Source organism: Equus caballus, chromosome 3, assembly GCF_041296265.1.
Source record: "Equus caballus isolate H_3958 breed thoroughbred chromosome 3, TB-T2T, whole genome shotgun sequence".
In the NCBI taxonomy this organism is placed as follows: domain Eukaryota; kingdom Metazoa; phylum Chordata; class Mammalia; order Perissodactyla; family Equidae; genus Equus; species Equus caballus.
This window is the reverse complement of record NC_091686.1, coordinates 18,722,331-18,728,330: the sequence shown is the minus strand read 5'-3', so window position 1 is coordinate 18,728,330 and position 6,000 is coordinate 18,722,331. Positions and strand designations below refer to the sequence as shown.

Here is a 6,000-nt window from a genome sequence, read left to right as displayed (position 1 = left end):
AGCATTCAGGCAAAATTTCAATCCCACTGTACTAACACAACATTTCTTCAAGAGGGTGGCATCTCTCTAGTTGACTACTTCCAGCAATGGGAAATGCCCAACCTTAGGAAATCAAGATTATGGCGGTGTGAGTGAAATTCAATTAAAGTTCAATTGATTTTCAATTCAACAAATATCTACTGAGTACCTAGTATGTGCCAGACACCTATATAAGCACAAGATTGTAAGTAGGAATAATATAGGCATGGCCCCTGCTCTTTGGATCTTATAATGTAATGTGAAAGAAGGATACATAAACACGCAAGTAGAGTAAAGGAAGTAGAGGGTGTGGCTCAAACACAAGCTGGGGTACCTAATACGGAGTAGGGCATCTAGGAAGTCTTCATGGACGACGCAGCGTCCGTTCACGGTGAGGCTTAAAGAATGTGAGGAGTTAGCTGAGTGCAGGGTAGAGGGACCCACGGGCGTGAGAGAAATCGGGTGCTTAAAGCTTCCTAGCTTCCAAAGAAGTTCAGAGTGTTGCAAGAAGGTGGAGTCGAGACTTGAAGGGCCTTTCGAATAACGTTGAGTGTAGGCTTAATTCTGGAGGCAACGGGAAGCCTGTGAAAGGTTTTAAGCACGAAAAGCGCCCTCTGGCTACACTGGCGGAGATGCTGCGGTACCCGGGGGTGGCTTGAAGGAGGCCAAAATCCGGGATGGGAAGGCCTTGATAGCCCAAGGGTTATGACCAAAAGTAAAGCGCTCCTCTATGACAAAACCGAGACAGAAAAAAAGGGATAAAGTTCAGAATGCGGTGGGAAGGTGTCCTCCATCCTCTCTCACCTTCGCTGGGCAAACCAAAGCGCCTCGCCCTCGGTTTGTCCCATCACCACAGAGCGTGGGCGGGAGGATAGTTCCACGCCCTTCTTCTCAGGTAGGAAAACTGAAGCCCAGAGTCTCGAAGTGGAGGCCCGGGAAAAAAAGAGAATGGAAATGGCCTCCCAAGAGGCTGCCTGAAGTCACGCACGATCCTTCGAGGGTCCGCGGCCTGCCCCATTTCTGTCAGCCACCCCCATCCAGCCGCCTTTGCTATGGAAACAGTCCTCCCACCCACCTCAGCATCTCCGCTTATTCAATGCACCCTGGGAAATGCAGTTCATCTCTAGTTACCTGCCCGCGGCATGAGCCCACTCCGCGTCCTTAAGGGACTACAAGTTCCAGAAGGCTGTGCGAAAACTCCGGCGGTCTCTGGGGGATGTGGTCTTGGCGGAGAGACTGAGGGACCGGCGGGCGGGGCCGAAGAGTGAGGGGTGGAAGGCACCACCTAGTGGGCGGCCTCCTGGGCGGGGCCTGGGCCGCCATTGGCTACGGCGGCGCAGAGGAGGCGGGGTCAGAGGAATGAGGCGCGGAGCTGTTCGCCGCTCCAGGTGCTGAGTCCGAGGGAGGCTCGGGACGCGAGAGCCGCGGTCTCGCCGCCGCCGCCGCCGCCGCAAGAGCCACCGCCGGGAAGCCGGGGCCGTGAGGAGCCCGGAGGAGCTGGGTGCGCTGCCAGACTCTGACCGCCCTCCCGCCTCTCTGAGGTCTGTGCTGCTCGGTTCGCTTTTGTTTTATTGGGGAGAGAATGAATTGAGGCGTGAGGGGGCCTGGGGAGTTGATGGGACCTGTCCTCACCGCCCTCAAGACCATCTGTCCCGGAGAGCAGCTGACTGACTCCTCGCGGGCCTCCCTGTGGCCTGGCGCCTGAAGTCGGAACAGCTTGGGTTAGTTTTTGTTTTATGGTGGAGCGGGCTCTTGAGTGCGAGGGAGAAGGGCTGGGGGACTCCCTCCCCCCATCTCTCCTGAGAGGATGTTGAGAGCTGGGAGCCTCCCTCCCCCTGTACCTGAAGTCTAAGCTGCTTGGATTGTTGAGGATGGGAGCAAGTGTTCTGGGATGAAAGGTTCGGAGGCAGAGCGACCCTTCCTCACAACACCTCTGCCGCTTGAGGTTACAAAGGAGGTCTGGGTGTGATGGATGAGACCGCGGGACTCCGCCTCCTCTGCTCAGCCCCTCCTGGGGCTGTTGAGGATGTCGGCAAGATCCCTTCCGTGCCCACTCCTCTCTTGAAACCTAGGGTTTTGTGAAGAGGGGGGACGGGATGAAGATGGAGTCAGGGGACTCTTCCCCTTCCCACCTGGACCCGCCTAGGTTATGGGGGAGGGGATTGGGATGCGAGGGGCAAAGGCGGAGAGACCCCTCCCCACCCTGCTCCGAGTCGCTGGTGCAAGAAAGCACTGACGGATTCTCGGGGTCCTCCACGCTCGCGGCTCCGCACCTAAGGTGGCCTGGGGGTGGAGTGCGCGGTGGGGGAAAGCAAGAGGGGCTGAGGGACTCCTCCTGACCTCTCCCCCCCCAGGCGCTATCTCCCAGGCCCTCTCTACCTGGGTCCAGGCCAGGGGCCAGAAGTCGAGACGACCCTCCATGCCCCGCCCCGCCCAGGGGACCCGGGCTCCTGCACCGCGGAAGAGAGCCAGACCCGGATGGGCACGTGCGGGACGGGGCGGGTCCCTCTCAAGCACCCCGGAGCTCCGGGCAGACGCCTCCCGCGCCCACAGCCCCTCGGGGATGCTCCACTCCGCGCCGGGCGCGCCCTAGATCCGGCCGCGGAGACCTGCGCCCAGAGCACGCGGCGGCCGCTCCGGCGCTAGGCTTCCGCGCTCGGCCTCGGCATCCGCTGGAGGACAAAGCGGCAGTCGCCGCACTGGCGTGCCTGCGCCACGGGCTGGGCGGGGGGCGCGGCCGGGGGAGGGGGGGCTTCGGGTGCGGCGCGAGGAGCTTCTGCGGAAACGTGCCAGGAGCTGGGCTGGAGACAAAGCGTGCTCGTTCCTCGCGGGCCCGCGCGAGCCGGGATGGAAAATCCCGAGGGAGGAAGCGGCTGCGCCCCGGCAGGGCACTAAGCCCCACACCCTTCTCCGCACACCCCCGCCGGACCTGCGCCCAGGATGCCGTGTGTGCGATGGTAATCAGGGTCCCTTCTGGGGGTCGTTCAAGACCTGTGGCCACGAGGACGTGGACAGGTCGGGGCTCCGCCTGGCGAGGAAGGGCCAGGGTTCAGGAGGCGTGAGTGGGCCAGGGTCCCCAGGGGCATCCTGACTGGCCCCCCAAGCTCCATCAGCCGTGTTAGTTCAAATCTGATTCCGGGGTTCAAGTGTGTTTATATATGTCACAGTGTAAGTGTTTGCACGGGTGATGGTGTAGGTCAGAGTGTGAGTGTGAATGTGTGACTGCGTGAATGTGCCAGTGTGTGCTCCAGTGTTCACGTGTGTGTCGTGGTGAGCTTATGCATCTGGCTGAGTGTGTGTGAGAAGAGGAACCACTTACTGCTGGCCTTGAACGTTGGGGGTGGAAGCAGAGTAGTCACCCCTTCCACTCTTAAGCCACAGCAATGACATAGGGTCCCAGTGGACGCCCCCAGTGGGCAAGTATCTTCAGGCTGCCTTGGGCCTAGCCTGCATGCCTGGGTGTGGCCCAGAAAGTGGGACATCACATGTATGTGGAGCCTCTTCAGCCCTTCTGGAATCTCAGGTCTGACGCTAACATCCTTACCAGTGCCCTGCCCTTCCCATCCCTCAGAAAACTTATCCTGCTGTAATGGGCTGCCCTGAGGATCAGAATTCTGCACCCACACACACACCACAGGCTGCCAAGTGGGTCTTGGAGGGCTCATCATTGGAGTCCCTTATGATGTGGGTGCCAGATTGTGGCAAAGCGACTTTTGTCACTTTGGCCTCTGCATCTGGAAGGACTATGGAGCTGGGGTTGCTTGTCAGTAACAGGTGGCCTCTCAAAAATACCAGATACACTTACAGAGAGGGCATGAGTGTGACACAGAGACACTACTATGGGTAGACACCCCTGGAGGATGAGGATGGCCCTCCCAGACCTGCCCACTCCTAGCAAGTGACTTCAATTTCATAGCACTTTTATGGCAAAGGTGCTCTGTCACTCTGAGATCATCCCCACGGAGAGACCCCTTTTGCAAAAGATGAGGGGCTAGACTTCCAGCGCAGTTACCAGACAGTAGCATCACCATCCAGCCCAGACTGCCTGGTCTGGTCTCCACAGGTATTCACTGCCAGTATCCACAGCGGCCTCTACTGGACAGAAGTTAAACCAAGCCAAAATTTGGCAACTAACACTCCCTCGTGGTGTGGAGGCTCAGGGCGGGTGTGGGCATTGTTAGGTAAAAACCCCTAACTCTTCTATGTGGGGGCTCTCTCTCTGCCTTTGGAGTCATGAGTTGATGGACTTGTCTGCAGTTCCTTCAAGCAGTGGGACTGTCACTGTCCTCGCTCTTATGGAAATATTTAAAGAGGGCCTAAAAGACTTTGTTCAAGTTTCTGTCCAATTGAGGGTGGGCATCAAATCCATTTATGAGGAAAATGCAGGGAAAACATTTTATCAAACTCAAGGACATTTAGGGATCTTTCCTGTATCTTCCTCTCCCTCTAAAATTCTTTTCTCCTTTCTTTCCTATTCCACTTTTGTCTTCCTCACTTCATTATTAGTCAATAACACATTTTTCAAGGATAAACCATATTTTCTTTGTTGACAATGTGCCCAGAAAATGCAGATATCAGGAGGCTATTACTAAATGCAAAGAGCTGGCAAGTGTTGGTTCTTGCAGGCCTTATGGGCGTGGGGGAAATGGATGAGACGTGCTTAGTCTTAAATGCCCCCCTGATGACAGTTGTCTCTTCTCCTGGAGTTGCTCTGAAGGGATTTCACACAGCCACAAAATCTTTAGAACCCCTAAAAGGGAAGGAGGTATTTAAATACCTGGTATTGTTCTTACTTTAGCATCCATGTGATTTGCATTGAACTACGTGACTCGGTATCATAAAGTAAAAATAGGACTTAATCTCTTCCTTGCCTGTTCAGAAAGTGATTGCATATGTGTGTTGTGTTCTGCATTGGAGAATGAAAAGCTAAACTGTCTCATAAATTGAGCCACCTGCTTATCCTGATTAGAGAATGGCGCTTAACATCACCGATGGGCAATAACATTATTTTATGTTTCTTTTAATTTGTACCTGAATCTCTTTGTCTTGTAAAACCTTTCTTCATGTTCATACATTATTACTTTCACTTGAGGTTAATCAAGAATGTTTAATCTTTGTACTAAAGCCAAACAATTAAATATCAGCAGATACAGGAAGATGTGGGTGGCATTTCTGTTCTTCTTGGGCTCAGAAAAATCCTTGGAGTTCATAGGAGAGAAGGAAAGGGTCTGAAGATTCGGTAAACCTTATGGACGGTGTTAATGGGTTTCTGAGGAGGCGAGGCTCCTCAGAATTTTCCAGGAGCGCTGGTCATGTTGAAGAGTCTAAGTATGCATGCATGTGGCTGGCATGCATGTTGGGAGTGAGACTGCAGCCTTTGTGATTTCTAAATCCGCATACTAACACAGCCTTTCTGGGAAAATCCCCCGGGTCCCTCCTGCTCCCTCAGGCAGCCAGCGGGCGCTAAGGAATGGAGCTGTCCAAGGTTCTGGAGCTCTGGACTCAGCCCCACCCCAGTGGGAAGGGAGGATTTTAGTGCATGGAGCAGAAGCAAGCTCTGAGGACCACCACCTCTACGAGGATTTCCCCAAAGCTCATCGCAGAATGGAATAGGAGGAAACAGAACAGTAGAGGCTTTTACTGCATCGCTTCGAATGAACCCATCAGCAATCCCTATTTAAAGAATTATGAGCTAATAGTAAGAGGAAACATTTCTGAGTCAGGCTCTTCGCATGTAAGAATGTATTTAATCCTCACAGTCCTATGAGGTAGGTGGTGGTGTTATTCTCACTTTCAAGATGAGGAAATGAAGCTTTGAGAGGAAAGGGGCTTGCCCATGGTCACACTGATCAGAAGAAGCAGAGTTTAGGTTCCAACTTGAATCTCTTAAACCCCAGACTCTCCTCCTTACCACTATTTTTTTCCTACTGCTATTGTAGAAGCAAAATTGAAGTACTGGAGTGTCTTATATGAGATTCTAAC

General features: G+C 54.0%; 1 protein-coding gene across 1 annotated transcript in view; it reads left to right on the top strand.

Moving 5' to 3' along the window:
- The first annotated feature begins 1,356 nt into the window (after positions 1 to 1,356).
- SMPD3 (sphingomyelin phosphodiesterase 3) overlaps positions 1,357 to 6,000 on the top strand; it is an 85,366-nt gene continuing 80,722 nt past the window's right edge. The window contains exon 1 of the mRNA XM_070263052.1: positions 1,357 to 1,559. The gene's annotated coding sequence lies outside the window, so the exon portion shown is untranslated. The remainder of the gene's footprint in view (positions 1,560 to 6,000) is intronic.